General features: G+C 37.6%; 1 protein-coding gene and 1 pseudogene across 5 annotated transcripts in view; both read left to right on the forward strand.

Annotated features, from left to right (window-relative positions):
* The window catches only part of MACROD2 (mono-ADP ribosylhydrolase 2), a 2087937-nt gene that overhangs the window by 786900 nt on the left and 1275353 nt on the right, over positions 1 to 25684 (forward strand). The window lies entirely within an intron of this gene.
* Positions 7366 to 15651, forward strand: LOC109024390 (small ribosomal subunit protein eS10-like; annotated as a pseudogene).

Below are 25684 nucleotides of genomic sequence, written 5' to 3' on the forward strand. Positions count from 1 at the left end.
AATCACAATTTTAAAAAAGAAAAGAAATATTCATAAGAAACTTGAATATTCTTCTAGTTTTGCAAATTATCCTTATGGTTTAGCCTCTTAATTGTATATCCTACAAAAATCTAGATTTAGAATACAAAATTATTATGTGTATTTTATCGTATAAACTCATTTGAGATGTTAAAAAAACAAATGATTTACAAACACTATAAAATTATAGACAGTTTGTATTCACTTTTTCAAAGTTAGTTAAAACAGTGTTGATGTTTCTCTGAACATTGTCATGTTTCATAAAAACGTTAATCTTCAGTAATTTACATTTATTAGAATAATAGAGTAAAACATTTTATTTACGATCATCAAAAGTTAGAGTGTTCTAACCAATTATTACTATTTATTGTTATTATTATTATTATTAGTTTGAGACAGGATCTCACTTTGTCATCCTGGCTGAAGTGCAGTGGCACAATCTGCTTACTGCAATCTCTGCCTCCTGGGCGCAAGTGATCTGCTCACCTTAGCCTCCTCAGTAACTGGGACTACAGGTGCATGCCACCATACCCAAATAATTTTTGTATTTTTTGTAGAGATGGCGCTTTGCCATGTTGCCCAGGCTGGTGTTGAACTCCTGGGCTGAAGTGTTCTACCCAACTCGGCCTCCCAAAGTGCTGGGATTACGAGTGTGAGCCACCACGCCTGGCCATAACCAATTATTTTAATTAATATAAATAATCAGAGTATAAAAAAATACACCAAAACTGGTTATATTATCTTTATAAAATATGTTTTATAAATCACTAACAAATAACTAATCTGGTTGGTGATAAATATGTCTGCTTTTACTTATTCCTCTCCATTTTAGTATTGTAATTTTTTAGCATTCTATACTAGACCCCATGTACAGTTGAAGTTTTCTTTTGTTTGTTTTCCCCGTCAGGCTTTTAATTAAAGAATAATAAGATCTTATATTATTATAGATCTTATATCGCTTATATAACTAAAGAGTACATTCAACCAAACTTTAACTGAACTTTACTTGTTTCATACCGGTGGAAATAAGCACAATGTGAATAACACCTGAGACTGTCACTGGTGGAGAGCGCTCATGAGCCCGGCCCTCCTTGGGCTTCCTTACCGGCCTCCCAGCCCCACCCTTGGCCTGTGCCATCCCTAATGTGAAATCCCATTACACCTTACCTAATCTCTCAAATGGCACCTATGAGATCTTCTCTTTTATTCTGGAGTATTCAGTTCCTCCCTTTTTTTTTTTGATCTTTCTAACTGACATGTTTACAGCCATTTAAGACACACAGCACATGTACACATGTAACTTCCCTCAAATCCATGTTCTTCTTCCATTACTTTGTCTCTTTTCTTCTTCACATAGCAAAACTGATCTGTACCAATTAGTGACAGACATCCTTAATCTAGCAGACAGGTTTTAATCTAGTTTTCTGTTGTCCAGATGATATTGCATAATCAACAATGTCAAACTTCAGGGGCAAACAATTCTGAAGTTAAATAAAGCACTGCCTAGTTCTTGTACCTGTGAGTTCACTCCACACTTGGGCTCTGCCCTGCTGTCTTTATTTCTTCTGGAACTCAATGGCTAGACAGGCGTGTCCTTCTCATGGGAAGAGCAGAAGCACAAGAGGGCAAGTGGAAATGCTCAGATCCTACATGCCATCAATTTTTCCTTTTTCTTTTGGTTAAAACAAGTCACTTGAACAAAAGAAACTATACTCCACTGATTTTTGTGGGTGAAACTGCAAAGTCACACAGTAAAGAATGTGGATGTATGAAGAGGGGAAGAACTGGGGCCAAGAACATCATCTACCATAGTAATCTTACCTACCTTTGGAGTAGCAATGAGTACTATAGGCCTTTGCCTTCTTTAGGAAATACCCTCTTCCTGTGGCTTCCATAATGAAACATTGTCTTGATTTCCTCCCATCCCTCTGGCCCCCTTTGTTTAGTTTCCTTTGCTGGTCCAGCTTTCTCAAGACCTGGTACCACCATCTCCTCATCTTTTTTTTTTTTTTTTTTTTTTTTAAATATGGCCTCTCTACTTAGTGTTATCTGTGATTCTGGAACTCATTGCTACCCAAATAAAGCTGAAGCAGAGATGCTTAAATTGTTCCCTTAGTTTCAAAACCATATATTTAATTACCTATTTTATATTTCTTCCAAGATGTTTCAAAGACACCTCAGACTCAACTTAAGCCTAAATTTAAATTTAAAACATTTATAATTATTCCCTCTTGTACCCCCAGACTTCTTCAGTGCTCCCTAGCTCAGTGAATCCTACTACATCCATTGAGTTATAGAAGCCAAAAAAAAAATAAGACTCATCCTCAACACTTCTTTTCTCATTAAGCTCTATTGATTTCATTGCCTAAATAGCTCTGGAATGTATCTGCTTCTTTCTGTCACTGTGGTTTCTCCCTAGTCTAATCCACCATTCTCTCTCACCTGTAGCATTGTATTATCTTCTGAACCTCATCTCCTTTTGCCCCCATCTGATCTGTTCTCTGCATTGGAGCCAGAAAAATCTTATTGAAAAGCACATCTAATAATGTCTCCTTCTTTTTAAAATACTTCGAGGACTTTCCATTGAATGGGTAGAGGTAAAATGCCTGACAGACCTATATGCATTTTTGTTCCTGTCTCATGCCATGCTTAACCATATTACTTTGCAGTTCCGCAAAAAACATATCATGAGACACAGATTTTGTAGGGCATTTATTTGGAATATGAGGCCAGGAAGTAGGAGTGAGGGAATAAGGAGAATGAGGAAAAAATAAAATAACACAAGCAAAAGCCATTGTAAGAGTGTATGATTGAGTTTGCCTCTCTAGGGAATGGTGGTCAGATTTCATAGCACATCTAGAAAGTTTGCAGATTAGGACCTATAATTATATGCCTGAAGAATAAGCACCTAGTTGCATGTATCCACTGGCTCCCCATTGTTTGAGGGTTGCACTCACTTGTGTTTAGCTCCCCTGCATTTCAGAGCCAGACACGTGCACATCCTCCCTGTCTTTGCCTAGTTAACTCCTATTTATTTTTCTGAACCCACCTCATTCCTGTGACAGAAAACCCCTGCCTCTAAATGAAGCAGGTTCTTCCAGTTTTCTCAAGACCACATGCCTCTACTATACACCATATATATCTTCTTTGCAATGCTGATTGCTGTGATGAGTTTGCATTTTTTAATGATTATTTCATGAAAATCTTCCTGCCCTCTGGACTGCAAGCTTGAGAAGACCAAGGTTCGTGTCAGCTTTTGATTTTCATTGCCTTACCAGCACCCAACCTAGGACCTGGTACATAAAATATGTTCAATATATTTTCAACAAATGTGTAAGTGTAGGTGTGTGTGTATTAATATGTGTGTGCATGCATGTATATTTATAAAGGGAAACTTTGAATTTTTAGAGCTTAAATAGATTACTATCAATATCTAAAAAGGTTATCATTTTTAATTCAAATTTCATATTCTATTTTTACTTATTGCTTTCTTTTAGTGCTTACGTAGTCGAATTATACCAGAGGCATCTGTTTAAAAAAAGTCATATGGAGAAAAAACAGAGAACTCTTGCTTTACATTATCTTGATTTATCTGACAGCTTATAGTATTGGTGGCACTTTTCTGTAGAAAGTTATCGCTAGGCAGTTGCTTTAATAAAACAGAGATTTTGAGTTAAAATGGGTAATATCAGACCATAAAAGACAATCCTTTACAATCCTGCCTTATTCAGTAGAAGTCACATTCGTTAGTGTTGAGCAATTTGAGGACTTAGGTACTTACAAATATATATATATATCCATCCCCTAAAACACCATGTCCAAATTTTTGTTTCATGACCTGGGAACGGTGACTTGATAACAGGAAATATGTGGCAAAAATAGATGAGTGTTCAGTGTCCGGGGTTTTATGCTGATATAAAATAATAACAACCAAAATGGGAATGGAGAGGCAGATGGAAATCAACATAAATTATTTTTAATGAAGTAAAATACTTCCATAAAAGTAAGCTACCAGTTGGAAGTTATCACTATTTAATAAATGTTTTTTATATTTCTAGTTACCATGTTGTATGCCAGATGATCCAGCATTAATTCAACAAATAATATGGTACCCTTGGCAAATAGAATGGTCATCATGGAGATGGACATAGTCTCCACCTTCACCGGGATGGTTGTTATTGCTTTATTTAAAAATGCAGTTATTTTCTCTGAAAACATCTATACAGATCTATCATGTCCTGAACTTTTTCTAATTTCTTGGAAGAGAAGCCAAAGTAGTATGCATCGAATTCAGTCTCAGACCTCAGCTTCCAAGAGATGTTATTAACTGTGGTGAAAGGATTAGTAAAATAGTAAATGGATTGTGAGATAGTTGTATCTGTGTCAGTTAGTGGTTGCTGTCAATTACTAGTTGCTTATATTCACTTTCTCTCATTTAGGGAGTGTGGAGAGTAGAATATTAAATGTCTGGTGGGCACAGAGTCTCTTTTCATCTGGTAGTTGTCTTAGTTATACACGGGGCTATAAACTGAAAATGGTGTGTAACCCTTTAATTGAAGACTCTGGGGTCCTAAAATAATTTCCTCAAGAACACTCTGGCCCATAGAATAAACAATTTTGAAAAATATTTTCTTTGGTTTATTGCATATTTGAAATCAGATAATATCTGTCACTCCAGGATCTATAAACTCTTGCATGTGGGATATTTTTAGGTAAAGTGATTTTTTTTTTTTTGAGGAATACCAAGGGGATAGTAGATTTCCATGAACTTAAGGATCACAGTTTTTGTTAAGCTGAATACCCAACTTGAGCAAATTTTCTATTTTTTTGTTGTTGCTTATTGACAGATGTGCCATAAAGGTGTTTTTAAGGTCTTATGACCCTAAAAATGGCTTATGATAAGCAAAAGCAATGTCAGCTTTCTCCTGAGGGGATCTTGATTCACTTATCAGCTGAAAACAGCTGAGCAATCAAAGCACAGGTTCTTCCTTGGTGGAAGTGACAACTCTAGTTCAGAATCTTCCAATCTGAATCTAAGATCATCCTTAGAAATTAGGGTGGGTGGAGAAACCAGAGTGATGTGTGCTGGAGCCAATACTCCATCAGAGTGGGAGAGTCCACTCTTTCCTGTTGCTTTCCCCACTCAGGCCTTGGGCTATTTTAGATGAGGTCACCTTAGCCATGTTCTCACCACTCCAGCTTTGGGCCATCTCTGATGAGTTCACCTCAGCCATGTTCTCATCATTCCTCCTCTGGGGCATTTCGGATGAGGTTACCATGGTGGGCACAATTCTTGCCTCATGTACTTTAGAATGCCATGTATGCTTTTAAAATCAGAGACAAGTGCCTAACAACTTCTTATTTATATGTTTTTAGGTTAGATGTAAAATGACCTGAGAATTGCAGCCCTCATGAGCATTGGCTACGTGAATTTTTGATAAATAAAGTCTAGTAAATTCATTGACTATATAGCCTTATCTACCAAGAAAAGAGAACTTAATTTTTGAAAGGATTACTTAGCTTGCTTTGGAGAGGGTCAAAATTTACTAGAAGGTGTGTCAAATGAACATTATTGCTGAAGTAAGTCTGAAAAATTCAAAACTGTTGATGGTGAGAACTGAAGTGTTTATTATATTACCCTGGGTACTTTTCTATGTCTATTTTCCTTTGGAGGAAAACATAGTTCTAAGAATCTAGGAGGCCTGTGGATGTATGAAATTAAGAGGAAATAAATATTCTATCAATAGGAAGAACTTCAAAAAAGCCCAAATTGTCCGTATTCTGAACATAACGTTTGTTATATGTGTTATACTCAATTTAGTTGCTTTAGTTTATCTGAGATTTCTGTAGCTTTCAAAACTGATCTCTTAAGATTTACTAGTAACGTGAGTTATTAAGGGGGGCAAAATTTCATTAATTCATTCTGTTTTCTAAATACTTTCCCTTATCCTTGCCTCTCTCATGCAGTCTTTCATTGTTTCTCTCCCATTTATTTTACAAGAAAATAAAAAATCTTACTGAGACTTTTAGGCCTTACATGATTTGGCATCTCCAGTGACCAGAAACATCTCCTGTCTCACCATTGCTTACTAAACTCTGTGGCTTCCATCAGTTCCTAAGTTATGTCAAGCTTTTTTTTCATATCTGAATCTTGCTTTCTGTTCCCTCTTTCTAGGTTACTTTTTATGTATGTTACTCCTTCTTCTGGTCTGAGCTTAATCATGTCCCCTCCTCAGAATAGTATTGTCTGACCACTTTTCTAAATTCAACATTTCATCTTATTTTTCTCACAGCATCTGTTTATTGTCTTCATTGCATTTGACATAATTTATGGTTTGTAAAAATGTGTTGGCTTTTCTCCTTAGGTTGTGAGCTTCATGACAGTAGGAACCTTATGTATCCTGATTATTAATTATATCCCTGGTACTAATAGTTAGTTTGACATATGGGAGGTTATCACAAAAATTGTAATGTATGAATTTCAACTGTAAATTGGAAGCTTGTCAAGCCCCTTCATGGTTAGTGACTGACCTGTTTTCCTCAATCTTGATCTAATGAGGCTTTAGACTACTGCTCCTTGCTTTATGAAAACATTTCTAACAAATACAATGAGAACAAAAAAAGACAATGTTTAAATTCTGAATCTTGACAATGTTATACTCTTTTATAAGTGATATGCTTTGGCTCTGTGTCCCCACCCAGATATCACCTTAAATTGTAATAATCCCCACGTGTCAACGGTGGGACCAGGTGGAGATAATGTTTCCCCCATACTGTTCTCGTGATAGTGAGTGAGTTCTCGTGAGATCTGACGGTCTCATAAGGGGCTTCCCCTTGGCTCTTTTCTCATTCTTCTCTCTCCTGCCACCATGTGAAGAATGACATGTTTGCTTCCCTTTCCACCATGACTGTAAGTTTCCTGAGGCCTCCCCAGCCATGCAGAAGTGAATTAAACTTCTTTCCATTATAAATTACCCAATCTCAGATATTTCTTCATAGCCGCATGAGAATGGACTAATATAATGTTTATTGCAAAAGATGACATTTTTGAATTAAATATCTGAAAGAAAATAAAGGTATCTTGTAGAGTTTTGTTTCCTTCATTTGTTATCCTAACATAATAGAAATAAAGAAGTAATACGAAGTTTTAGGAAAACTTAGCAAATGAATAATACAGTTATGATTTTAAAAGGAAATCACTTTCAGTAACAGTAAATTAAAATCTTAATTATTATATTTCACTTCTCTATAGCAAATTGAAAAACAAAACAAGCACTGTGAAACAAATTAGAAATTCAGTCATAATACTCTCAAATGTACTAAGGAATTTAGAAGAGTAAATTTCATTTAGTTTCAAAAGATTAAAAAGTACAACTTTGGACAATAACGTTATTTTTCTTAGGTAGGCATTAAAGAAAATAGATCCCATATGTCTCTTTTTAAAAGACTGTATCTAGGCCCTGGCCCCGGACCCTACATCCATCAAGATGTTGATGCCTAAGAAGAACCAGATTGCCATTTATGACTCCTTTTTAAGGAGGGAGTCATGGTGGCCAAGAAGGACATCCACATGCCTAAGCACCTGGAGCTGGCAGACAAGAATGTGTCCAACCTTCCTGTCATAAAGGCCATGCAGTCTTTCAAGTCCCGAGGCTACGTGAAGGCACAGTTTGCCTGGAGACATTTCTGCTAGTACCTTCCCAATGAGGGTATCCAGTATCTCCGTGATTACCTTCATCTGCCCCCCGGAGATTGTGCCTGCCACTCTATGCCATAGCCGTCCAGGGACTGGCAGGCCTCGGCCTAAAGGTCTGAAGGGTGAGTGACCTGCAAGACTCACAAGAGGGGAAGCCGACAGAGATACCTACAGACGGAGTGCTGTGCCCCCTGGTGCCGACAAGAAAGCCGAGGCTGGGGCTGGGTCAGCAACTGAATTCCAGTTTAGAGGTGAATTTGGTCGTGGACATGGTCGGCCACCTCAATAAATTTGGAGAGGGTTATTTTGCATTGTATAAACTTCCAGCCAAAAAAGCTTAAAAAAAAAAAAGAAAAAATCTAAACCCTCACTGATTTCAGATTTATTAAAAAAAATAAACACAGGTAATTTCCATTTTCTAGCGTCTCCTTTGCTGCGTATGTCTTTTGTTTAACCAGAAGATCACTTGTGCCACTAGATTTATAGAATATTAAGTGTTACTCACTTCAGTATTTGTAATGCCATTATCCATTTTAGGATAATTTCAACATTTGTTTATTCTGGAAAGCAGAAGTAATCTGCATTCAGATACAACGGCAATTCCATGCCCAGAATGCTTCCCTGAGCTTCACGGCTTATTAAAGCATGCAGTCCTGTATTTCCACAGCCATACTAAGTAGCTGGATTCAGGCCTGTGAATTTGGTAATGCTCAGTACATTTCAAAACGTGGACTGGGATTGAATATTTAGGTAAGATTGACTTAAAGATAATTAGTTCATATATTATAACAGATGCTTTAAAGGAGTTTGTGACGGAGCAAATCCACTGGGGGACCCATGCACTGTACAGCATTTTAATAGCTTCCCATGGAGCTGGTTTTTATCCAGCTAGGCTTTAGTGTGCTGCCATCTCCTTGTGTGGAGAGGATTTGAGTCTCACTGTGGATCCTATCATTGGAATTACTCTAAGAATATCATGGAAAATACTGAGGATCTCTTTAGGATTTCAGTATCAGAAATACTTGTTCTCATCCTTAGATAAGTACTATTAAAGTAGTTTTTATTAGGTAAACACTGCAAATCTTGAAATTGATCATTTTTTTCTCTCTTTAGGTTGGCTTCTATAACTCTAAGAACCAAATATGGGGGCCCACTTATAATTGCAGTATTTCATGGCATGTATCTCTGTATGAATCCACCTGTGCTCTCCATCTTACTCTCCTTTTTCTATCTCCTTTTTCAAGTTCATATTCAATTCATTGTATCTTGCTTAATTATATGCTTTCTGTTAAGCTGACTTGCGTGCCTTTTTGAAATGAGGTAGATTATTAATTCATTAATTACTGTATAGATTGCTTTTCTGGCTCATTGTAATTTTCAAGTCATTAGCACAACAGGAGAATTTATAAGGTATTTTTGATATGCCATTAGACATATCAAAACTAGACATTGGGAAGGTCTTACACTCTTCATATGCTTATGTACCTTATATTTGAGTTAATTTTCTTAAATAATTTCTACTACATAGGAAGCTGCTGAAAAATTTTAAAGAGTATTTGATAGCATAACTAATCTAGTACAAAAATTAATTAATAATCTTGGAAAAGGCATCATTAATGTTTAGGTAGATATTCCATGCCATCATTTGCATAACAATATCACATTATGCTTTATCTTCATATTCAAAGAGTTTTCAACATACAAAGAGATTCTATTATAAAGGTGTATTTATAATTTAGTCATTTAGAATGCAGAGTTCATTTTCATGAACAATCAAGTTTCTAAATGACAGCTAGGTTAGCCCATAAAACCTGTTTTGCCCATAGTATAGAAGAAATAATTTTAATTTACAGTGACAAATTACAGAAAATATTATTTTACATCTTAAAATAGAAATAAAAGCACAAAAATTACCTTATTTTAATTTTGAAGGCTAAGACAAAAATGGTATAATTAGGAAATCAGGATGTAGATACGCAGGTTCATGTAGATGCTGGAGAGAAATTCTGGGTATCTTCAAAGGGAGGAGGATTTATTGTACTGTGTGATTTCACTCCACTATATATTAGTTGTCCCTTCTTTTTATAAATATATCATTAATGGTAGGTGCTTTTCTGATTATCAAGGAGGATTAAGTTCCCTTTCAACTTAAAAATTAAATGAGTGACAGAGGAGAGAAGCAGCAAAAGACAGAGTAAGTGAATTGGTGTTCCTGAGATAAACAGATGGGAGCTGGAGCAGAGGCATCTGAGTAAGGGAAGTGCTTACTTGGGCATTGGACATGGGAGAGATTTTCTGAGGTGGCTCTAAATGAGCCATAAACTGCTGAAATCATGAGGGTAGAGAGGATTCATGTGTTGCACAGAACTCCCAAGGGGAAAATAACAACTGCAGATGAAGGGATATGGATCACACAGGTCCCCACGTTTCCTGTCGGGCTGGGGGCAGGGTGGAGTGAGGGCAGGGAGGGATCCCGCGTAGATGGCAAGTTCTTTATTTCCAGGTGGTGGCAAGCTGGGTGTTTGCAATCTTGGAAGTGCTTATACTTATAAAACTTTCACTTACTCTGGGGGTATCTGATACTATAAGCATACAGAAATGATGCAGAATTTTATTTTAAGTATAAAGTTCTGAGCCTGGGGCCAGGTACATAGCAAAGTATTAATTAATTTTAGTTCTTATTATTTTCTGGCATTTAATACAATTGTCAGTGGAAGTTACTAATACTCACTATTTATTATTACTGAACACAGTCCTCTAAATCATGAGTTAAGTAAATCTAAAACAAAATACAGAGTACTGTTTCTCCATCACTCTGCCCCAGCTCCATTTAGGACCTTGTTCCCTAACATGCATCATCCACCAGGTCTTTTGGTTCTTTTTAACCTTTTAGTTTCCCTTCCTTCACATTATTCTGAGTTATCTGCTATCCCTCCCAGAAAGTGAACATATGCCCTTTAATTACTCTGCCTCCATTCATCATTTTGAACCTTTCCTCTTCTTCCCTTTACCAGCCAACAACTACAAACTTAGGTATCCACTTATTATTGTCACATTTTTACTAGCAATTTACAACCTCAGCTGTTCAAAATCGAGCTCTGATTCATCAACGTTACTGAAACTGCTATTATGGAAGTGACCAAAACTCTCCGTTGTGCAGAATTTAATAGTCTTTTCTCTGTTCTTGTTCTCTTTGATTTTTTTGCAGTATTGCAGTATCGAGGCTGTTAGCCACCTTCTTCTGGAGCTCCTCCTCATTGTTTCTCTGAGACCTCCTCATCGCACAGCTCAGTCTATTGAAATCTTGCCCTTTCAAGTTCCATCTTAGATGCCTCCTCCTTATTGGACCCTTCCTGATTCTCCCAGCTGCCCTCAATACCATTTTGTCTTTGCCTCTACTGGAAAGTCTGTTTTCATCTTTGACGTATAGATATTTGGGTATTGTTAAGATCTCTGCTCTGGATCCTGAGAATGAGGTTCTTGGGAATAGGAAATTGCCTTACATTTACTTACTGAGTAAATTCCCAATCAACAGTTGCTGAGGACTGGCTTTCTTTCTCCATGCAACCTCCTGAAACATTGCCATTGCTGTACATTATTAATATTTGAGTCATGATATCTATAGCTGAGGTTTAAAAGCTGACGAATTGCTCATTTGATTGCCAGCATCATACCCCGACTGGTGAGTGTGCTCCATTTTTGGTGAACACAGAATTTTATACATTTATTTCAGTGAGTTTACTGCCCCTTCCTTCAAAGTAGTTCTCACCTAAACTTGTTTTTTATTCCCAAGATCCTTATTATGAAATAGCTGTTTCAGCTCACTGGTATGCGAGAGCAAGTCTAATAGCACTGAATCCTGACACTGGTTCTGTGTTCCAGCTCTCACTGGTTCCTCTCCTGGGGTGCTTTTTCTCTGACTGCTTTTTTAAGGCCACCAATCTGAAATGCAGTTTCCATTTGACAGAGCTGTAGATGAGCTTACTCTGAAAACACACTACTTGCCCTTGGGTCTAAGGTGCTCATTTGTAGTCCCCGCACATAAACCTAGGAGCTCCTTACTTTGCAATCTGCAGGCACTCAGGCTATCACATATTGGAAAGAAATGTTGTCAACAATGAAAACAAGTCAGTAAATACTTAGGCATTTTCTCACTAGTAAATTGCTGCAATCTGAATCATCACCATGTTCTCCCAATTCTTTTCCCATTCCATACTAGGTAGATTTATGTGACATCCCTGAATATGGCTTCTGCTGGTGGCTGCTACCTGAGGTCTGTTCTCCTGCCACCCTCTCCGCTCAGGGCCTCAGCTGGTTCACATGGCCTCCTGCTGGTGAGGCTGATCGCTTCCTTGCCTGGGACCCTTATTAACTCTGCAAGGTATCCACAGCCTTCCCCAAGAGAGATTGGCAGTCACTTTTATGCCTGCCAGGGTCTGTGTCATGCTTTTAGCACAACCCTCCACTTATTCCGTCATGTAGCATATTAGGGATTCCCTCCTCTCGAACTTATCTCCTCTCAAGTGTCTATACAAGCTTAGAAGACTTACTCAGGAGTGGGGTCATGGTGTCTCTTCACTGAGTGACAGATTCTTCCTTCTCAGCTCCTTTGAAATAGATAAGAGCTAGTAGTACTGACTCAATTTATAAGATGGCAAAAAACTAGGTAAGTAAAATCATGCCAAATCAAAAACAAAAACAAAACCCACCTACCCTGATGTCTTTTAAAAAAGTCTTTTGATCATAGGATTGGACATTCTCTCACTTACTTACTGAGCATTTATTTCTCAGGTGTCTACTTAGGGTAAACTCCGCAAAAGTTCCTGGTAATGCTTCGCCTATGTCAGTGTGGAACTTGGCCTATTAAATGACAGACAGACAGGCCAGGTGCAGTGGCTCATGCCTGTAATCCTGGCACTTTGGGAGGCTGAGGTGGGTGGATTGCTTGAGGCCAGGAGTTTGAGACCAGCCTGGGGAACATGACGAAACTCTGTCTCTACTAAAAATGCAAAAATTAGCCAGATGTGGCTGTGGGCATCTGTAGTCCCAGCTACTGGGGAAGCTGAGGCACAAAAACTGCTTGAACCCAGGAGGTAGAGGTTGCAGTGAGCTGAGATTGCGCCACTGCACTCCAGCATGGGAGACAGAGCAAGACTCCGTCTCAAAAAACAAACAAACAAACAAAAAACATAAATGACAGACAGGTAAGCTAAGCACATAACAATGTCAGAGTGCAGTTACCATCGAGAGCAGAAAAATAACAGAGAACAGAGAAAGGGGGAAATGAGCTTCACAGGATGGGGTTAGGACCAAAGAAAGTGATCCAGGAAGTGGATGTTAAGGAATGAACGAAAATGCAGGGAAAAGGATGTAAAGGAGATCTTTGTGATATTTATGCAAGTCTTCTGTATTTTCAAAACTCCTTCTAAATAAAAAGTTACCACCTCACCAGGCCAATAAAGAGGAAGCTAAGAGAAAGGTATTCACAACATACAGTATGCAAAAAAACTTGTCGCTCATTTGGTGTTACTAGACCTTCAGAGTCACAGGGAAACCCTGGAGACAAAGCTGGTGTACATGCAGTTGAATCTGGATGGATTTGGATTTCTAAAAGGGAAAGACAGAAGAGTTCTAATTAATGGAATGGAATGATGTGATTTTCTTTTTAGAAAAGTTTCTCTCTGTGACTTTGTGGAAAATAGGTAAGAGGTCAGGGATGCGTGTGAAGGGACCGTGATCTAGGTGAAAAGTGATGGAAATCTGTATCAAGGAGGTGGCAATATGACTGACAGTAAAAGAAGAAGTTCTTGAGATACTTAGAAGATGGAATTAATAGGGCTTAGTCACTGATGGGATTTAAAGAGAGAAGGAAAAGGATTTAAAGATTTAGACTTATCTGGCCAGAGTGATTCAAATTCATAGAAAAAGTAACCTGTGAGAAGGAGCAGGTTGAAGGGAAGAGGAAGGGAACCACTTCTGTTTTGAGCAGCCTGAATCTGCACTGCCTATCGGATAGCTGAGAGACGGTGTCTAGTGGCAGCTGTACATCTAAAACCCGGACTTGGGGGAAAGATCACAATATAACTTAGAGATATAGATTTGAAAGTCATTAATACATTTAGACTGTCTTACCCTGGAATCCATGAATAGTCCTAAGGGGTTCACAAACCTCAGATATATGTATATACTTTCCCCTTGGGCTAAGGATCTGCACTGAGTATTTCCAGTTGCCTTATCCCACGTGCATATATGTGCATGAGATCACTTAGATCCCTTCTCTGTCCTATGTCTATCTATGTCCCCAAGAGGCTGATGTGTTTGCTGGCATTACCCGACTCCCTTGCCATTTCTTATGGTGAGGCATTGGCAGGAGATGAGAGGGAAGGAGAAGGAAAAGGTTGGGATATTCTTTTCCCACCTTCCCCACATTGGGTCCCATTTCTGGCAGAGGCTGTATTCCTCCAGGACTATGGTCCTGTCCAGAGTCCCCTCCTTCATGGAGCCAGCACTCCCAAGCCTGCAGTAACACAAGGCCTTCAGTCCCAGCGGGTCCCACTTTTTGCTCTTGCCGTCCTCTTGGTGATTTGACACGCTTTTCCAGTTGCCTGAAACCTGCCCATACATCATGAGGAGTCCCTTCATTATGGCCTTTGTACCATCTGAGGTGGATTGTTTCTTGCCAGATTCCACGTGTCTTTTTTTGGTGCTCTAGTATACACTTGTGGGAGAAAAAACTCTTACAAGCTATGGGGATGGCTGACCTCACCCACAGATTGTGGCCTGTGAACTACCTGTGAGGACCGGCAAGTACCTTCATGGATCCTTATTTACCCTAAAACAGTTTCTAAAATCTTAGTGACAAGAAGTTGTTACCAGACATCCCAGGTGAAACTGCACCCAGTGAGTATTGTACCAAATTCCTAGGACTGGCCTCAAGTACTGCTGAGCTTAGAAGGGGAGGAGAATGTGAGAGTTCAGAATCTATGAATGTGTCCAACATAAAGAAGGCTGAATGTTACAGTGATGCCTTCAATCTAACCTGAATGTTCTTCTTGTATTTTTGATATTTATTTTTTTTCTCCACTTTTTGAGGTGGAGAGGGGGATCAGGATGGATGGAATATTTGATAGACAAGGAACCCAGGAATTTCTCCACCCTGTCCGGCTAAAACTATACTGCTTGGCAGAGTTCCCAAGACAGCACTGTGCAAACAACGGCAGTGAACTGGATATCCAAGTGCTGCCTTACCAGCTGAACCGGTACCTAGTGTTCCAGCGAATACTTCAGTTCAAAACTTAAGCAGTGCCTCCTGCCCTCTTTAAATTTGAGAATACATATCAAGCACCTGGAGTGCAGGTTCTTATATTTTAAGAAACAGTGACCCCACTCATTAGAAAATGTGATTCAATTAGTAGCTTAGGCTCTAACCAGTCAGATTAACAACTCCATTCTCTATTCCCTCCCCGCTTTCTCTTTCTCCCCTACCCCCATCCTTACTCTCTCTGAGGACACACAGGAGTTGGCAGAAATGGGTCTGGTATGAGGAGAGGGCTGAAAGCTCCCTTTCCCTGGACTCTCCTCAGCTTCTCTTCTGCCATATTCCTGCCATTTTTTTTTTCTACTGACTCTCCTCACTGGCACACTTTTTTCTTCCTGACTTTTTGTTGAAAAACGAAGCATTAGATAACCTGGGGGACAACTGACCTTATATGCCTATGTTTACAACATGTTGCCAACCATAGGTAGCCAAGTCAGTGATTCATCAGGAGTTAGTAGATAGGGTAGCTAGTGGTGGTGAGAATAGAACTGTTCACCTCTTTTCTCTTCCAGAAGAATCAGGGGGTAAGATATTAGGGTTGAAAGGGACCCTAGGGATCACTGGGTTTAATTTTTTTTAACATTTTCAAAAAGCCTTAGAAACCTGTATTTAAATAAAATCTTTAAAATAAATCAACATATGAAACAGGCCTTGTTCTGGATGAAGTGGGTTGGAAGTCTGAGTCCACGTGAAAACACCATGGCTCCTTCCCATCGTCACTATTGCGTGGAGGCTCCTGGGAACCCTGAATGCTTCATGAAGTCCACCTCAAAAGCCTTCAGTTATGAAAACCTTATGAAAACCTGCTGAGCACCGCAGACTTAAAGGACTTTCTCACAGAAGTTAAATGGCCTAGAGAATTGGAAAGCCTCCTAAATCTAGGAAGCAGCCCTTAATCCACATTACATTGCCTTCCTCTTCTCTGCCCCTTCAAATCTACAACATTGGATTCAGGATCACACAGCTGACACCCCATTCACATTGCCCTCACACTTACGATTCACTAGAAAGCTATTTATCTCAGAAGACATTTTTATATTTAAAATGGTGTGTGTGTGTGTACACTGAAGAGTGTAGTCATTATAGGTTTATTCTCACGGGTAGTCGGCCAATTCTGGACAGGGAGTGCTGGCTTACACTGTTAGCCAATGAGTATCTGACCATCGCCCATGCTGTACTTCCCTCATTTAGAAAGGCACCCCTAAGTTATTTATTTACTCTGGCATGGTCCTTCTGTCTGTAATTGTAACTGCTCTGGCACACGGTTTTGACTATTATTAGCTGAAAAAGAGAATCCCAGTGATAGTGCTGGAAGTGCTGATAAAGTGAACACTTGGTGGTAAAAGGCAATTTTATGGCAGCGCCAGGAAGAAAAAGAGGGTCAAATTCACAAAGCAATTAGAGATTGGTGGAAGTCCTTTGAGATATGAGGGATATAAACCTCACTGCAGCCTGGTAAAATTAACCAATAATTGTATGGACAATATCTGAAAAGAAAGGAAAACTATTGCTGAGGCATATCTCCAGTTAATGGCTATTGAAAGAAAAAGAAAAATGGTTGCTTATGTTTGATATTGAAGACAACATATTCAAAATGACTGTGCTCCAAGGAATCCATGTAGGATAGATTAAATTAGTTTGTCATCTCAAGGAGCTTGTTCTTAAAGTTAAGTGTTGTACTCATTTATCAGTCCAGGTAAGGATACAGTAATCAACGCAAAAGAAAGCAAGATCTCTTTTTTCTTTTGTGTTGTCATATACTCAAAACAATTTTCAGCTCTATTCCAAGTATTGGCTTAAACAATTCTGATTATATCAGTTTAACTGGACTATAAATGATACTTAAATATTTCCCAGTAAGCTGTTGGTATAGCATCATACCAATGACTGGAATTTTCTGATCTTCATGGTTGGTCACACAGTTAGATGTGCGAACAAACATTCTCATATAAGAGCAAAGGCCAGGCATGGTGGCTTACACTTGTAATCCCAGCACTTTGGGAGGCCAAAGCAGGAGAAGTGCTTGAGGCCAGGAGTTCAAGACCAGCCTAGGCAACATAACAAGATCCCATCTGTACCATCAATAATCAGTCAATAATGTATTTATTTATTAGTCCAAATGAAAAGAAATAAACACTTCATTTTTTTAATAGTACAGTTCTATTATATTTTTAAAATATAGTTGCCATGGTCAACAGTTATCCAGAATCCGACTTGGCATAAAAGGATTAATTTTTTTTTTGATTTTTGTTTTTTAAGGAAAAACACTAGCTGGAACCAACTGTGTGGACAGTGAAAATGATGAAAGACTGAGAGAAACTTTAGAAATGCAAGTGAGGGAGTAAGGTGCTAAGAGGCCCTTAGAAGTCTTGGCAGATGAAAGATACTGAGTGTCAGTTTGCCTGAAGATAATACATATATAAACAGAATGGGTTTGACTCAGATTCCACCATTTATTGCTGTGCCCCTAGGAACCCACTCAGTCTTACTGAGCCTCAGTTTCTTCTTTGGTTAAATTGGGGTAACCATACTTGTCTAATTTACTTTCTTTCTTTTTTTAAAAAAAATTATATTTTAAGTTCTGGAGTACATATGCGGAACCTGCAGGTTTGTTACATAGGTATACACGTGTCATGGTGGTTTGCCGCACCCATCAACCCGTCATCTACATTAGGTATTTCTCCTAATGCTATCCGTCCTCTAGTCCCCCACCCCCGACAGGCCCCTGTGTGTGATGTTCCCCTCCCTGTGTCCATGTGTTCTGTTGTTCAACTCCCACTTATAAGTGAGAACATGCAGTGTTTGGTTTTCTGTTCTTGTATTAGTTTGGTGAGAATGATGGTTTCCAGCATCATCCATGTCCCTGCAAGGACATGAACTCATCCTTTTTTATGGCTGCATAGTATTCCATGGTTTATATGTGCCACATTTTCTTTATCCACTCTATCATTGATGGGCATTTGGGTTGGTTCCAAGTCTTTGCTATTGTGAACAGTGCCACAATAAACATACATGTGCATGTGTCTTTATAGTAGAATGATTTATAATCCTTTGTGTATATACCCAGTAATGGGATGGCTGGGTCAAATGGTATTTCTGGTTGCAGATCCTTGAGGAATCACCACACTGTCTTCCACAATGGCTGAAGTAATTTACACTCCCACCAACAGTGTAAAAGCATTCCTATTTCTCCACATCCTCTCTAGCATCTGTTGTTTCCTGACTTTTTAATGATCGCCATTCTAATTTACTTTCTAGGGTTGCTGCAGGAACCCAGTGGAATAGAGTATGTGAACATTTCCCAGGAATTTGGGAATTGATATCAGTTTTATTTCCCTGTTCTCAGTTGGACTGTGTGGAATCTTAAAGACCCAGCCAGATATGAACCTTTCCCTTTTTAACATTTTTAAAGTTTTTATGGGATCTCTTTATGTTGCCTAGGCTTGTCTCAAGCACCTGGCCTCAAGCACTCCTCCTGCCTCAGCCTTCCAAAGCACTGGGATTACAGGTATGAGCCATTGTGCCCGACCTTTCCTCTTTTTTTTGAGATGGAGTCTCGCTCTGTTGCCCAGGTTGGAGGGCAGTGGCGTGATCTCGGCTCACTGCAGCCTCTGCCTCCCGGGTTCAAGTGATTCTCCTTCCTCAGCCTCCCAAGTAGCTGGGATTACAGGCCTGCACTACTGCATCCAGCTAATCCTTTGCTCTTTTAAGAGAGTGTTTGATTGCACATATTCCTGAGTGAACAGCCATAAAGATCAGAAAATTCCAGTAACAATAACTTTTTAACCAACACCTTCTAAAGAGCACCTTGAATTTATTTCTCAATAAAGAAGAAGTAAGGAGGTTTTGAAACTCAAGAAAAGGATAAAGGAATGTTTGAGTTTGATTGAGACCAGGAGACAGAGTTTAAGCTAGTTCTTAATCTATTATTAATAGTGAGGCCTTAGGCCTCATTTAAAAAATGACCTCCTTATAGAATATGAAGTGGTACCCTTAAGACCTAACCATTGATGAGCTTACAAAAAGAGATATGTTTTCCCCCATTGGAAAGCTTCCCTCTCAGTGCAGTTTGAAAAATGAAGGTCTACCCCAGGGTAGTCATCCTTCATGTAACATTAAATATTAAATTAAATTGGTTGGTTGTAGAGCCAGTGTTTTCTTTGAATTCTTTAGTGTAAAGAGGTATTTCTTCTGGAATATTTTCTGGTAGTGTATCTTATTTCTTTACCCACCTGTGATGTAGAATCTCTTCTGTCTTGGCAGGAAGAGAAATTTGTACTACACTTATTTACTTTTGGCAAAGCAGTTCCTATTTTAACACCTACTTGAAAGTGTTAAGACTTTTATTTTATTGTTGTTGTGAGGGGGATGAATTATTTATACAAATTTCTCCCTTTAAACCAGAACAATGATACATTGCTCTGTAAATATCTGTTGGAAAGGCTTTCAGTTTTAACTCATCATATTGTACCGCACCTATCAAGTCCTTTACTGGGTTTTGCATCAGAGTCAAAACACTCAAAAATGATTCAGGGTTCTGGATGACTGCTTAGCTGTAAAATAAGTTTGCCTTTTTTCTCACCATTTTAGTGCAACCTTACATACACATCTGGTTGAGATCATTTTCTTGAAGTCAATTGAAACCTATTGGAAACACACAAGACATAGCACAAATATTGCATTTTTGGAGTACGGCTATGCTGTGTGTCAAAAACCTAAAATCATTTATTTCTATAATTGAGCTCAACCATATGAAAAAGTATTAGCTACAAGAAGCAATCAGCATTATTTATGACAGAGAAAACACAGAAACTAATTAAATGTCCAATGAGTTACCCGAGGAAATGTTGAAAAAATTCATAAGAACTAGCTATTTAAAATGATGCTGTAAAAATATTTATTTAAAATATTTATTGACATGAAAATCATTTCATGAAATTCTAAATAAAAGAAAAAGATTGCAAATAGTATGAATATGTGAGCTAATTTTGGTATTAAAATAGATATTATTTATTTAAATTGTTAAAAATGCATAGAAAATGGTATGAAAGGACACATACGAAAATGTGTTTATCTCTGGGTAGTGGAAATCTAAGTAGCGTTTACTTTTTTTTTCTTTTTGCCTATTTATTTACTATTTTGTGTTTTGGATTATCCCGTGGTGAACATATGTTACTTACTTCATAAAAAGTAAGAAAAACTGTTCAGGATGATAGACCCATCTTCAAATAGGGGACTACAGGAGAGGGAGGTGGTAGAAACTGACCATTCTGTAGGGGGACCATTCTGATTTTAGGATTTCTCTTTGTAGCTTTGGTAAAAATAAACAAAAAATAAAACTATGTCTTAAAATATAAGTATAAAAACTGTGTTTGTTCTATATGTTTATACTGAGGTTCAAATAGCTCTCATAGATTTACACTTTTTGAGTGACTAATCTCTACATTTTTAGTCTAATTTTTTCATTTGCTTTTTAAACCAATATAGGTGATATTCACTTCTAGAATATTTTATGATGATGTCTGTTTCACAAAATAATAGTTAAATGCATTGTGTGCTGACTAGATCTGACTAGATTCTATGCCTATTCTAAATACTTGGCATGTATTTACTTGCCTAATTCTCACAATATCCTATAAGGCAGGTACTATTATTTTCTCTGTTTTACAGATGAAGAACCTGAAGCCCACAGGAGCTAAGTCTTTATTGGAAGTTGTAAAACCTGTGGTAGATCTGGGATTTGAATCAAGCAGGCTGACTCCAGTGCCATACAAATATGTGTCACATATGCTACATTATATTTTCATATTTACCAAAGATGTTATGATGGTTAATTTTCTGTGTCAACTTGACTAGGTCATAGGGTGCCCAGATATTTGGTTAAATGTTAACTCTTGGTGGCTTTATGATGGTGTTTCTGGATGAGATTAGCATTGGAATCAGCAGACTGCATAAAGCTGATTGCCCTCTCCAATATGGGAGGGCATTATCTGATTGACTGAGGGCCTGAATAGAACAAAAATGTAGAGGAAGGGAGAATTCACTCTTTCTGCCTGATGGCTTGAGCTGGAACATCAGTCTTCTCCTGTTTTGACTGGTACTAGACTTATATCATCAACCCTCCAGTTCTCAGAACTACACTACTAGCTTCCTGGGTCTCTAGTTTGTAAATGGCAGATGGAGTTTTTTAACCTCCATAATTACGGTAGCCAATTTCTATTGGCTTTGCTTCTATGGAGAACCATAACACAGATTTGATGAATGGAAATGCTCATTTAAAATGAAAGGAAACTTCAAACACCATATTATAATTATAACTATAAAGTAGGTAATATATTTTTAATAGAAGAACAAAAACACCCAAAGAATTTTATTTTCACAAATAGCTTGTAAAGAGGTTTAAAATTTTAATTTGTATTTTTTTCTCTTTTTGTTAATATGTGTGTGACACATTTTGTATGAATGTCACAATATACCATACCCTAAAATACATCATTTTTGTGCTACTGGTTAATTTAATATTTCTTTTCTCTGTAATATTTATCCAAAAATACACACACACACACACACACACACACACACACATATATTTAAACATATATGTTTATACTTATCCTATACACACACACATTATACTTATCCTACACACACACACACACACACACACACACATGGTGTATATATGTATGTGTATATATATGTATATGTATGTGTGTGTGTGTGTGTGTGTGTGTAGGATAAGTAATTTTTTCTTTTTTGTATGTAACCCATAAAATAATTAGAATGTGCAAACTCTCTCTGTGTTTTCAAAGGTCCAATTCATTATCACCTCACACCTTTTCAGGAAAGACAGTTATCAAAAGCATTTCAAATTTAGGCTTTCACTGCGTAACGTCAAAGTTCAAAAAGCAGGAAAAGAAATTTATGCTTACAAAAATCTCGTGGTGCATGACATTTTAAAAAGCATCCACCATCCTAGAAAGAGACAATAAATGTTTTTACACTTTAATGTTTAGACTTTTAAAAATTTTCATACTAATTTCCTTTCACAGGCCTAAAAATGTACTTTTCCCCCTCTACCATTTTTTCCCTTATTTATATCATTTTATGTTGGCCTCTTTCTTTTCACTTTCTTCTATTCTTTTATCTCTTTCATTTTTCTCCTTCTAATAACTTTTTATCCATACTAATAATATAGATGAAGACAGTGTATGTGTATTAGTTCATTTTCACACAGCTCATAAAGACATACCCGAGACTGGGCAGTTTACATAAGAAAGAGGTTTAATTGGACTTACAGTTCCATGGGTCCAGGGAAGCCTCACAATCGTGGTGGAAGGCAAGAAGGACCAAGTCACATGTTATGTGGATGGCAGCAGGCAAAGAGAGAGCTTGTGCAGGGAAACTCCCGTTTTTAAAACCGTCAGATTTCGTGAGACTCACTCACTATCACGAGAACAGCATGGGAAAGACCTGCCCCCGTGATTCAGTCGTCTTCCACTGAGTCCCTCCCACAACACGTGGGAATTATGGGAGCTACAAGATGAGATTTCGGTGGGGACACAGAGCCAAACCATAGCAGTACACAAAAGGTGTTGCTAAAGATTTTTAAAAATAAATTGACAATACTTTTTATGACAGTGAGTCAATGCTTTTTTTCAAGAATAAAAAGAGAAGCTATGCCAGATTTCCCCCAGTGACATAAAAGAGAAAAGTAGTTATTCCAGAAAAGATTGTATTCCAGTTTCTGGTAAAAGAAAAACTGACTAAAAAGTGGCTTAAACAGTTTTTTCTCTTTCTTCATATAACAAGTCCAAAGGTAGGCAATTTCTGGTATTACTTTAGCAACTCTGAGACATCAGGGTCGAGGTCAGTATGATTCTCTTGACTTTTCCATCTAGTGGTGAAGTGGTTGTTTCAGCTTCAGCCATCACACCCACGTTCAAGGTAGGATGAAAGAAATCACATTTATCAGGACAGAAAAATGGCGCTAGAAATCCCCTGCAAATTTCTGTATGAGTTCACTGCCTCACCCATGCTGCAGGGCCAATTCTAGCTGCACAAAAGACTGAGCAGTATATTTTTGCCACTAAAATTGCCAACTGAATAATAAATCAGGTTTCCCTTAAAAGAACATGAAAACTGAGTATCTGATAGATGTATTACTAGATATTTCTATGCAATAAATTCTCCCAAAATCTAGTGGTAAGAAGCAACAAACATTTACTATCAAGCAGTTTCTTTTTCTTTTTGAACCCTTTGACCAACATCTCATTTCCCCTATTTCCCAGCCCCTGGTAACCACCTTTTCACTCTCTGCTTACTTGAGTTTGAGTTTTTAGACTTCACATATAAATGAAATCATATATTTGTCTTTCTCTGTCTAATTTCTTCCACTTAGCATAATGTCCTGCAGGTTCATTCATGTTGTCATGTTATCACAAATGGGAGGATTTTCTTTATTATGGCCAAATAATATTCTATTATGTATACATATATAAATGGATATAGAAAATAGGATGTGTATATATGTCGCATTTGCCTCTTTCATCACAATATGCCTCAAGTGATAGAGTGACTCACCAAAGGGCTTAACTCACATCTAATATATAGTTGACTTCATTGTACAGTAAGTCTGACATTAAGTATGGTGCCTGTATTAATTTGCTAGGGCTGCCATAATAAAGTACCACAAACTGAATGGCTTAAAGAACAGAAAATTATTCTCACCCATATTAATGTGCACACAGATTGAAGTGTCCTTATGTAATGTAGCTATACTTACTTTTTGGTGTCAAACATCTTAATGTCTTTTTTAAAAATATGCGTCAGTGAGAACCACCACCTGATGGGAAAGCATATTTAGATTCGTTTTCAAACAAATCTCATTGGGTCTAATATATAATAGTTTTATAGATTGTATGTCTTATCTTTATAATATACATTTACTTGATTACTGGTGTTTTTATCCCAAAGTTACAGTTCTGTTTGTTATAAATTGATATTATCATAGAGGAATAGCCTTTAAAGACCTTGGAAGTAGAGTATTACTGCAAGGTTTAAAAGAAAAACGGCAGCATTAAAGAGTGTCAGCTCTTACATGTATATGCTTTTTAGGAACATAAACTTAGAACATTAAAACTCTTAGGTCATACTTGTCAATAAATGATTTTTTTCTCAACAGTACTTTATAACCTTTTAGAAATTTGCCAACAGGTGACAGTACTCCCTAACAGTCTGCTAGAAGTGTCAGAGCTCAGGATATCTGCTTTTTAATTGCCATATTCAAGGTCTAATTATTTTCTCTATATTGGGGTAAGAGAACTGTAATGAGGAAGTAAAATCATTAAACACCAGTGAGTAAGGGAACAGAGTCTTCTTGAATTCTGATGTGAATTAGCTTCCCCAGCAGAGCTTTGGCTGTGGATAATTTCTATCTGAATGTCTCCTTCTCAGTTATTTGAGAGGTCACATAAAATATAAAGGAAGACTGCTCAACTCTTGTGGTCTTTAAAGAGAAGGGAAGACAATGGATTAAAAGGCTATTATTACATCTAGACTTATAGACTGTTAATACTTAAGAGTTTATTAACCTCAAAGTGTCAAAATGTTCTATAAATGAGTAAGATACTATGTAAATCAGGCTACACATATGATAAAAGTTGTCATTAGAATAAGTGGCCTAGAAATATATAATACTACGCAGTTTTCTTACTTTTTGAATTCATAGAATTTAGACACTCAGATTCCTTTATAACCAATTTTGCTGCTTTATTTATTATTTATCATATTGCCTTTCACAGTTATTCTTTTCTGTAATTCTCAGCTGTTTTAGAAAACTACCACAATTACCAAACTGTCTCAAAAGCAAAATTTGTTGCTGTAGCTACTAGAAGGCTAAGAAATCACAAACATTTGATTCTGTAAGAGTATATGTGTGTGCCTGAGTGTATATCATGCATGGTTTTATGATAAAGCATGCTAAATAAATTGTTTATATTTGTGTTTGTGTGTATATATTTACCACTTATGAAAAGAACATATCCAATGGCAGAGATTGAACTAAGTGCTTTCCGCATTATCTCATTTTTCTTTATAACAATTCTTGAATGAAGGTATTTTACACATTTATTAGATAATGCAATGGGCTTAGCAAGTGGCTGTATTAGTCCATTTGTCTTGCTATAAAGGAATACCTGAGGCTGGGTAATTTATTTTAAAAATAGGTTTATTTTGGCTCATGGTTCTGTAGACTGTATAAGAAGCATAGTGGTGGCATCTGTTTCTGGTGAGGGCTTGTAGAAGCTTACAATCATGGCAGATGGGGAAGGAGAGCAGGTATTTGACATGATGAGAGAGGAAGCAAGAGAAAGAGAGGGAGTACCATATTCTTTTTTAACAACCTATTCCCACGTGAACTAGCACAGCAAGAACTCACTCATTACCGAGGGGAGGACATCAAGCTATTCATGAGGGATTCACCCCCATGTCTCTAACACCTCCCACCAGGTCACACCATCAACACTGGGGGTCACATTTCAACATGCGATTTGGAGGGGACAAACATCCAAACTACATCAGTGGTTTAGCTGGGATATGAACCTAGGTCTGCCTGTCTCTAGAGACCATTCATGTAAGTACATGGAAACCAT

The sequence above is a fragment of the Gorilla gorilla genome, chromosome 21 (assembly GCF_029281585.2).
Source record: "Gorilla gorilla gorilla isolate KB3781 chromosome 21, NHGRI_mGorGor1-v2.1_pri, whole genome shotgun sequence".
NCBI classification, from domain to species: Eukaryota; Metazoa; Chordata; class Mammalia; order Primates; family Hominidae; genus Gorilla; species Gorilla gorilla.